Source organism: Diaphorina citri, unplaced genomic scaffold (genome assembly GCF_000475195.1).
Source record: "Diaphorina citri unplaced genomic scaffold, Diaci psyllid genome assembly version 1.1 scaffold755, whole genome shotgun sequence".
NCBI lineage: Eukaryota > Metazoa > Arthropoda > Insecta > Hemiptera > Psyllidae > Diaphorina > Diaphorina citri.
In genome coordinates, this window is record NW_007378188.1 from 131,304 (window position 1) to 142,892 (window position 11,589).

The following is an 11,589-nucleotide window of genomic DNA, read 5'->3' on the forward strand; positions in this document are numbered from 1 at the left end:
CACTGATCAGATAACGAAGAGGTTTACGAATACAATGTCCCCATTACCTCCACAGCGTGTTGAGTTCCCCTCACACAAAGGCCATAGCGGCTAGTGGTCACTTAATATGCGTAATATTTACATGGTGTGAAGATAAAACACATTAGACCTTTATGTTTTTGCGTCGAGGGTGAAGTTAAGTTTCCCTCACACAAAGACCATAGCGGCTAGTGGTCATTTAATATGCGTAATATTAACATGGTGTGAAGATAAAACACATTAGACCTTTATGTTTTTGCGTCGAGGGTGAGGGTGTGTTTTATAGGTTATGTCCTGTATTCACACTTGCTAAATATTAAATTCTTCCTCTGCTTTTAGAGCGGTTAATCTATTGAGTTTGACGTTGCATATACAATTCCTGATGGCGACAGTTTTTTCGTGTAAATTCGGTCTTTCGGTCGTGAATAAGGTCCGATTTTTTCCGAACGACCGTGACAAGTTGGAACGGTCCTTTACATAAAAGCGACATTACTAAATATTTCTTAAGGTGTAGTCTTGACTTGAGGGTTGTGCTTGGATATAGATACGAAAACTAAAATTCGCCTTCAAGGCAAGACTACCCTTGAGGGATGTTCAGCGATTATCCGCCGTAGTACCTATAATGCTGTGATAGTGATACCCACAAACATAGTAAAGAGGATCTCATAGGTTCAACTCAATTCAGAGTTTAGAAATATACTAGGTAGATTATGAAAATTTAACTCCATAAAATGTTCCCAGGTTTGCCACTGATTTTACATACACATTGTAAAGTATGATATTTAATATGATCTGTCCTCTCCCTCCCCTCCCTCTTCTATCTCCCCATACGATAAACATTAAGGGATGAAATGTGTTGGACAGTGTCCAAGCAGAAAGAGAGATGGTGAATGAAAAACTTCTGATAAGCCAGAAAAAAATGAGTCCAACATTGATTACCAGTTTACTAGGCTAAATATTCCAAACAACTCATTTCTGTCCCTTATTTTAGGGAATCAATTTCTAAAATAATAACAATAAAAAGTACCTGTCTACAGTACCCACTTACTCAACAAAACGATTCGTTATGATGAACTACTGCCAAATAATGTCGGCCCTGGCGATGAAGAAAAATAGGGAAAAACCCCATAGTACCAACACATGGAGAAGCATTCTTTCAATTAAATGAAAAAGATCGGGAAAACATTTGATGAAAAATGTCATTCAATCGGATAAACCAAACCCATGGTCAAAATCAAGCCCCCCCAAAAATTTAGGCAAGAACCGCCTATGACCATGGAGAAGCATTCTTTCAATTAAATGAAAAAGATCGGGAAAACATTTGATGAAAAATGTCATTCAATCGGATAAACCAAACCCATGATACCAACACATGGAGAAGCATTCTTTCAATTAAATGAAAAAGATCGGGAAAACATTTGATGAAAAATGTCATCCAATCGGATAAACCAAACCCATGAGGAAAATGTATACAGACAAATGTAAATAGATAGGTAACTCTGCATTCTGCATGCATAGTTACCTTAGGGATCCCATGTAGTAGGTATACATGACAGTATGAATATTTTGTATACCTATATCCTGTTTATACAAATGAGGAGAGTGTTCTGGCTAGGGTACTTTAAATGTCTGCTTGGGGGACTTTAAACAGGGAGTAGACCAATTTGGCTGGGGGCCTTTAAACAGGGAGGATACCAGCCTGAAATTTCCCTTGCTAAAGAAATAGCAAAGGTTCAGTGCGAAGGACATCCTATATCCACTCGTAATTTTTTTGTAGCCAAAACCAAATGTCAGCCCGAAGCAATCACCCGAGTTCTGATTGAGAGGCTGACGAAAAACGCCGACCCCATCGAACCCGCAACCTAGAGCTTGCAAGCTAAGTAGGCTAGTTTTTTTCTTTTAAAATCTAAATTTTAGGTTATTACAATATCTGTCCCCAAATACTTTTGACTGATGTGACTGGTTAAATAAAAAGTTTTAAAAAATCTCTTATCTGATTGAGAAATTTAATTTTGGATTGTTTTCAGTTGAGGATCTGCTGAGGACAGCTAAGGAACAGTTGAGAAAATGAGGAGCAAGTTAGTCATATCAGCAGTGGCTATTTTCTGTATTTTTAATTAACTCAGTTCCTAAATGATTTTTGTTAAACTTACCTAATACAATTTTGACAGCAGCCGCAGTGGTCAAATCAAAAGAAAACTGTGCGAGAAAAGACAAAATATTACCCAAAGGGAAATCCAAAGATATATTGGGTAAAGAAAACGTATAAATCTTTTTCGACAGAGAAAAAAAATGTACGAACTGTGTCTATTGAAATAAAAAGGAAATATTGCAGGACATTTAAAGATAATAATTCAACATTCAAAGGTTTAGAAGTCATATCAGCAGTGGCTATTTTCTGTATTTTTAAGTAACTCAGTTCTTAAATGATTTTTGTTAAACTTACCTAATACAATTTTGACAGCAGCCGCAGTGGTCAAATCAAAAGAAAACTGTGCGAGAAAAGACAAAATATTACCCAAAGGGAAATCCAAAGATATATTGGGTAAAGAAAACGTATAAATCTTTTTCGACAGAGAAAAAAAATGTACGAACTGTGTCTATTGAAATAAAAAGGAAATATTGCAGGACATTTAAAGATAATAATTCAACATTCAAAGGTTTAGAAGTGCGTAAATCAAAGTAAATCTGCGCACATCAAATGCACCTGTTACAGAAGTTTGTATTGCTCTGGACTGGGCTAACCGAGTGATGTTAATAGGTCCGGTCGTTTCTGGATATCTACTGGTAAGCTGGTAGATACCTTAGTATGGAAAAATTTGGAAAATCGTCAAAGTTGAATACCTAGATTACCTAGTATTGTTTACTTAGATCATTTTAGGTCATATGGTCCGTGCTCTCTGTTAATCTGTGAGCAGCCTTCCCTACCCACGTATAAGAATGAGCAGGACGTATGGAGCGTTCCTTTAACTCAAAAGACAAGGAAATCTAAATCTGAAAATCTCCAGACGCTTAGGTCCGGTCGTTTCTGGATATCTATACTGGTATACTGGAAAAATTTGGAAAATCGTCAAAGTTGAATACCTAGATTACCTAGTATTGTTTACTTAGATCATTTTAGGTCATATGGTCCGTGCTCTGTGTTAATCTGTGAGCAGCCTCCCCTACCCACGTATAAGAATGAGCAGGACTTATGGAGCGTTCCTTTAACTCAAAAGACAAGGAAATCTAAATCTGAAAATCTCCAGACATAAATAAAGATTTTCAAGGTTGTCTTGGACGCACAAACTGCATAGTGACGACAAGGGTTGGGAGAGGGGGTAAGATGGCCATTATTATTCTAATAAGTTATCCTCTATGTTTGTTTAGTAAGTACAAAGATAAAGGGGAGGAGGGTAGATATCTGTTCCCAAATACTTTTGACTGATGTGATTGGTTAAATAAAAAGTTTTAAAAAAATCTCTTATCTGATTGAGAATTTTAATTTTGGATTGTTTTCAGTTGAGGATCTGCTGTGAGGACAGCTAAGGAACAGTTGAGAAAATGAGGAGCAAGTTAGTCATATCACAAGTATACGTATGTCATACCGGCTATTGGCAAAGTGGTTTACCTTCCAGTCAAGAGTCATTTAACCAACCTGAGTAAAAGGGGCTATCTATAAATGTATTTCTTATTGAACTTCCCATTATCAGGCTTTCATTGTTGCGGTATAACTTCTCCCACCTTAACAACGTTTGATGTCCCGTGACAAACCCTCTCCCTTGAAACAATAAAATTTCCTCAATTAGGAAAAACCTATAAAAAAGGAAATAAATAGAGAGGATATTGCAGTCACAGTTTTTATGTAGAGGGGTGACTCCTAGACTCCATCAGTAGCTTGACCACCCTAAAAAAATGCCAATGTCCCTTGCATTTTTTTAAACTTTTCCTTGGGATTTTTCCCTTTTCCTCATAAAGGCAATCTTTTAAATGTGTTTTTCTTTATTTCCTTACTTCTATCTCCTAATTTTATCAGGCACGGTTGTGATTTGGGGGCATAGGTATTATTATTTGTTGGAATTATTGGAATCAGGAGATTTCGTGTACTTTATTTTGGTTTAGTGTCTCACATATACTCGTATGTATCAACGAGAATTTACTAACTTCATTGTCCAATTCATGTAGTTCTACACCTGTTTTTCTAATGTTAACGCCTCAGTCCCAAAATTATGATTTTTTACAAATCAACCTGAAAGAGCAAATCCATAATCTTTAGAAGGGCTGATTTGGGTGTTCCTATTCAATTCCATCTGTTAAATAATAGGTGGGTATATGCTAAACTTTTATTGAACTTTTTATTTGATAAGACAGGAGCCAGGCCTGATTGTGTGTCGTAGGTTTATCTTGTGATCAGGCACCAGGCAAGGAGAATGATTTATTTCATTTTCAATCCCATATTATTATTGTCTAATAGTTTAGATTTTCAATGTTGTCGATTTCCTAGGGGTTGTCCGACTGTAGAGGAGGCGGAGTGATTTGGGGGCATAAGGTATTATTATTTGTTGGAATTATTGAAATCAGGAGATTTTGTGTACTTTATTTTGGTTTAGTGTCTCACATATACTCGTAGGTATGTATCAACGAGTATTTACTAACTTCATTGTCCAATTCATGTAGTTCTACACCTGTTTTTCTAATGTTAACGCCTCAGTCTTAACCAAAATTATGATTTTTTACAAATCAACCTGAAAGAGCAAATCCATAATCTTTAGAAGGGCTAATTTGGGTGTTCCTTTTCAATTCCATCTGTTAAATAATAGGTGGGTATATGCTAAACTTTTATTGAACTTTTTATTTGATAAGGCAGGAGCCAGGCCTGATTGTGTGTCGTAGGTTTATCTTGTGATCAGGCACCAGGCAAGGAGAATGATTTATTTTATTTTCAATCCCATATTATTATTGTCTAATAGTTTAGATTTTCAATGTTGTCGATTTCCTAGGGGTTGTCCGACTGTAGAGGAGGCGGGAGAGAAGAAAAAGACATTTCTGACTTTCTAAAATCTAAATTTTAGGTTATTACAATATCTGTTCCCAAATACTTTTGACTGATGTGACTGGTTAAATAAAAAGTTTAAAAAAATCTCTTATCTGATTGAGAAATTTAATTTTGGATTGTTTTCAGTTGAGGATCTGCTGTGAGGACAGCTAAGGAACAGTTGAGAAAATGAGGAGCAAGTTAGTCATATCACCTTGTTTAACTTGATATTTTCAACCAATAAAAGGAGCAATATGCTCTGGCTCTCTTGTTAAATTTTTGTATTTAAAATAGTCCAAAAAGGGTTTTTATTTTCGAAGGGACAAATCATCGAGCTGTTACCTGTCTCAATTGATTTCTTGGTTCAAGTGATACTTATACAGCTTTAATAGGAATAACGTTTCATTGATATGGAGTATCGAATTCTCCAACAGATGATTCATATTGTTTACACTGGTCACTTGTTCTTTCTCACTGGGACACATAAGTTGATCAAGCTGGGAAAAGAAGAAATGGTTCCATTACACAAAGAAGTTTAATAATGTATATGAGAATACATCCAAGTCCACGCTAGCGTGTAAACTCACTAGTCAAATTGATGGTAAGAAAGTAAGTAATCCTATTTTACAATGGAGGAGTTGCAATTGGTAAAAAATATTAATAAAAGGTCGATTCCTACGTAAAAAGTTGTGAAAATCTAAATATGAGGTTAAAACTCCGAAAAAGTAACTTTCAAAGGCCGACAATTCAATTTTTAACTGCCGTTCTAAGGTAATCCTATTTTACAATGGAGGAGTTGCAATTGGTAAAAAAATATTAATAAAAGGTCGATTCCTACGTTAAAAGTTGTGAAAATCTAAATATGAGGTTAAAACTCCGAAAAAGTAACTTTCAAAGGCCGACAATTCAATTTTTAACTGCCGTTCTAATGAAAAAGTTCAAAGAGTTGTGACGTCAGATTTCACGTCAAAATGCGCAGAAACGCTTGCACAAAAACAAACGAGGCGGTAGTCACGAATTATGACGTCATCGCCTACGGAAGCGTATGCCGTGACGTCAAAGTTCACGATTTACAGGTACTTTTTAAATCGATTTATCTCGGTATCTAGAAGTCGTAGAAGAAAAAGAAAAATTCCGTTGGTCCTCATTTTTCCTGCTCTATGACTTTGAAACATCACCCAAGTAAGCGCAACTGATCTATTAAATGCGAGGTTGACGCTGGAGGCGTTCTCTACCATCTAACCCTTAGATATTATGTGGTCAAAGCCTCAAATAAATGATAAAATTCCATGCCACGGTTGGGATTGAACCGCGCTCTTCTGTTTACCAGGCGAGTGATTTGGCCACCACGCCACCGAGGCAAGTATTAGGTTATATTCGATTATGTGACTTTTAATTTCAGTCACCATACGAAATTTCTCTTTGGACTATTTTGGACAGTGGCCCCCTACCAAAGTTTGCCAGTCCAATCACATTATAGAATACAACTTTACTTTAGCTGAAAGGGTTACAATAACTTTCATGAACTAAATATTGTTGAAGTAATAATATTCATGAGATCATGAGCTTGAATAAAAACCTTACTTACTCTTTAAGTTATTTTGCTACCTATGTGTTGTTGATTCAATAATAATTATGAAAGTGTTCTTCCTACTTTCTTCTTCTTTGTGTGTCATGTCCATTACTGGACGTTGGCGATCAAATTGGCTAAATAATTATTAACAACTACTTTAGCAAACAGCGTTGAATTAGATTCCTGGAACCATTCTCTAAGATTTTGCATCCATGATTTCCTTTGTCTACTGTTCCCGATGATAGTTCAAGGATTATGTGTTCGGTAGACATATTTTGCGTCACTTTGAGCTTTCAAATCCAGGTCACAGGTTCGTGAGCACACCTGTAAAAAAGGATAAGCCTTTTGTTCAGACTGCTCAGAGGCACATCTTTGAAAGTTGTCCTCACTTCAAAACTTTGAAATTTCTCACTTTTTTCGCAAAAAAAGTATGAACTTTCCAATTTGTGAATCTTTGTGCGTGAGAAGTGCGCAAATTTGAAGTTAAAAGTGTTTTCAGGAATAAGTAAATGAGCCCAAGGCCCCATTACAATCGTGACTACATCAACAGCAAGACGCTTTTTTTTCACCCTGTAAGAGGACATTTATTTTTTTAACGGCTCTAGTGACCATTATACTATTAGTGGCACCTCTATTCAGCCAATGCCATGGGATAGATACGTTTTTTTATCACCCAACACTTCCTGAGTTTGACGTTTATACTTACGATGATTGTTTATTTTTCTCGTTTGCTGTCTCTTCTCCTTCCTCTCCTGCTGTCTCTTGTCGTCCCTTGTGAATCTTCAGTTCAGTCCGGCTTTCGAATTTACTTTCTGGTGTTCTCGTGTTGACCCAACACCTAAATGGAAAGTATTGTGTCTCTTCTGGCCCAACTGATGAGACATGCTACGGGATGGACATTGGGCACTCTACAATACAGATCACATGCGTCTTCTGTTGAAGCTGACACAACGATTCATTGTGTCTATTACAGCCTTCTAAAACCTAATTATTTCATTTTTATTTGTACAATGTCCATTTAGGTACCTAATACATTCTTTTAAGTTTGAAGGGATCGAACGATTAGTAAATTAGTGATCAGCTGATCAGATAGGTAATATCCGGTCGAAAATCATAATGTTCTATTTAATACATAATAATTTCCATTTACTATCTACTAAAATGAATTAATTATTATCCGAGTGGTGAGCCTGGTGAGTCGTGTGGTAAAGAATGAAAACTGAAAATCTTGTTCATCACGTTCCTCCTCAGATTTTCCTATTGTTACTTGTGAAATATTAGCGGGGGTAGGACATGAACATAGAACACAGAAGTGAGATTCAATGGGACACATTTGAAAATGAAATTTCTGGATTTTTTTTTACTTATCCAGTCCTCTCCTGTATAAGCCTAGCTGGGTATCTCACACCAATTTTATTTATCTAATTGCTTATCTACAACTTACAAAGTATAGGTATTCTACCTTTGTAACTTTCATCACTAATGTTTATCTAGGACACTCTCCAGGTACCATTAAAACCCGCTAAAATTACCCTCTCCAAAGACAAAGACCCTATGGAGTTAAAGACGCAATCCATTAGATGCCCTTATGGAAAAGTCAACGTGTACAAATTGGAACACATCAATAGAGCGAGGAAAGAAGCGTCCAAAGGTTGCGAAGAAAAAATAAATAGGGGGGAGGGTCAGGAAAAGTTAGTTAAAAAGGCAAAAGGCTTCATTAGACGGCTCCCCAGGGTCTCATTGTACTCAATAGGGTAGAGTCTCATTTATTTTATTTGGAAAAATATCTTCGTGTTGCTATCTGGTATCTGGGGATGATTTTTATTTCACACTTGTTCTTTTCTTTTTTAAGGAAAGGAGCTATCAAAAGCTTTCTTTCTAGTTGGAAGACTAGATCCAACATGATTGTGAAGCGCCGAAAAAAACTAAGTCGTCAGCAATTTCAGCATTACAAGAATTGTTACATTCCCATGATTATTGGATAAATCCGTCAAGGAATTACGTACCTACTTAAATATACCTCCTACTCTTTGTTCATATAACAATCTATATTTACTATCTAACTTTATATGCAATACCTTTACTTGTGGCTTATAATTTTATACTGCGTAATACCTACATTTGGATGCTTTGCAAACGCAAAATCGCTGGTTCGATTCCCGCCTGGGGCGGATTTCAAGATTCGTTCTCGGAACGGCTGGCTTTCTCCTATCCTGTCTTCCTTCTCTTCGCTGTCGGGACGATAGGACCTTAGCCGTTACACTTCCCTCTACACCTACTCTATCAATCCATTAAAAAGAAGGTATGTAACGTTTTAATGAAGTGAGTAGATACCTTACCTACATTGTCCTACACTTACCCAAGTTTGGGTCTCCATTTTAGCCTAAGGTTTATCGTAGGCTACGATTCGTAAGCTTAAGTTACAATAGGTATTGACTATTGAATACAATATGTAGAGGAAAACAAACTGCGGACCACCCCATTGAGTTTACACCAAGGTGTCTTTAACGAATCAGAAGGCATTCTAGAATCAAGTGTCAGGTTCATAACTATAATGGCCTCCTTGAATGACACCAAACAGAAAGGTCAGCACTTCTGGGGCCTATTCCTAAAAAGGGAGGTGTTCTAGTTTACAGGTTAATAGGTATGATATATGAATTTAATATAAGGAAAAAGTGTAGTAAATCCTAAAATACCTACGTTGATTTTTGTAAAGCAAATACCACGGTTGCGAGGGGTGCAATAGTGCTACCTAGCTTCTGGAGGAATTTCGTCAGGAAAGTCCCCCATTTCAATGTATTAATGTAACCTGGGTTGGGAAATGAACGCGAGTCTGCCCGCTTACTAGACGGGTGTCTCAACCATCGAAGCAGTTCCTAGATTCCCACCAAGGCCAAAAGATACCAGTGTCCACCACTATTGGGGTCCAAAACAATAATTTCCAGATAATGTTATTTATTCTATTAAGAATTACCCAGGTAGAAAAGGAAAAAGAAGAAAAAAATAAACCTCGTTTTTCTTTTGATTTGGAAAAATGCCAGCGTTTCAAAGTTGCCCTTTTATAATGCCAGAGACAGAGAGAGAGAGAGAGAGAGAGGGGGGGATCCGAGAAGGAGAGAGTATTATCTTTTATAGTGACCCGCTGTCTAATTCTTCATTTCCTCTTTCCACACAGAAAACTCATTTGTCCCTCCGTTCTAAATTACATACCAGAGAAAATAGCCGTGTCCCCCCTAGGAAGGAGAAATCTTTAAGACAATCAAACGCTACTATGGTGGACGATTCATTGGCGATTAATTTATCTAGAAAGGTCATAAGTCAAAATCGAAATTGGTTCCAGAAAACACAAGCTGTTCGTTTAGTTTTTACGTATTTCATTTGATTACATTTTTGATTTTAGCCTTTTAGTTGTTTGTAAGTTTGTGTCTTCCCCCCAGAACTTCATTACTTCAATGAATCGAACCTACGAATCTGTGCTGGCGTGCGACCACTATAGGATTTACAATATTTACATACCTTCATAGGTATCCAACTATCCATTCATTAATCACGTTGACATCACAGATTTTTATTAAATGCACTCGTACGCACCTAATGTGGTACCTACAGTCCTATACCAGTGGCAGTAGATGATACCTAAATTTTCATTATTAGACAATAACAATAGTGAGGAGTTTACACTATGTATGTACATTATACATATTTAGCGTTGTATTTTTTTAAGAAGAGCATTATGGCATTGACAATAGGTACTGATCAATAAAAAAGGGAGAGAGTGAAGGTACATATTACATTGTAATCTCACAAGCCCGTAGGTATAAGATTTAGTCTGGGGCTGAATCCTAAACCTAAGTCGAATAACCTCGGGATCCAGATGGTTCGAGGATTCAGCTATCTCTTTCAGTGCCCAGCTAAATTTCGAGATAAGCTGACGTGAAATCAAGCCCAGCTTTAGGGCTCTTGGGCCTGATTTGACGTTTATGAAAATATTTTGTGAGAATTATTTTCGGAGGTACTTTGACCATCCCAGTAAAAACGTTTGATTTCAATGAGCCACATTTCTTTTAATCATATTACATTGTAATCACACAGACCCGTAGGTATAAGATTTAGTCTGGGGCTAAATTCTAAAGTCGAATAACCTCGGGATCCAGATGGTTCGAGGATTTAGCTATCTCTTTCAATGCCCAGCTAAATTTCGAGACAAGCTGACGTGAAATCAAGCCCAGCTTTAGGGCTCTTGGGCCTGATTTGACGTTTATTTGTTGAAAATATTTTGTGAGAATTATTTTCGGAGGTACTTTGACCATCCCAGTAAAAACGTTTGATTTCAATGAGCCACATTTCTTTTAATGGATCAAATACTACATGCCTGATCCCGCCCCTGAACAATGAAATTAAAAAGTAACATTTTTCACAATATTGTAAAGGTCAAGTAGGTAGGTAAAAACAGCACATGTGTACACGCGAATTGGACTTGATGAGTGAAAGTCGACAAAGGCATAGTTCAAGCTAGTACAATACATCAAAACAGCACATGTATACACGCGAATTGGACTTGATGAGTGAAAGTCGACAAAGGCATAGTTCAAGCTAGTACAATACATCTAGGGTAGGGGCCCTTTTAAGGTAAATCCCCATTTTCTGATTGGGTTCTCAGATTCATTGATTGAGTTCGAAACGTGCCAATTAGTCCAAAAATTTTACCAAATATTGACCAGGGAATAAGTCAAAAAAGAGCGAAGACTACTTCTTATAGTCAGGTAGGTAATGAAATGCGACACCTAGAGATAGGTGCCTACATAATAAGCATATAAGTGGGTAAAGTTTCTGATATTCATAGAATCATGTTGATAGCTATGTAGGTAGCTATATTGCTTTACACTATGTATGTACATTATACATTTTTAGCGTTGTATTTTTTAAAGAAGAGCAATATGGCATTGACAATACTGATCAATAAAAAAGGGAGAGAGTGAAGGAA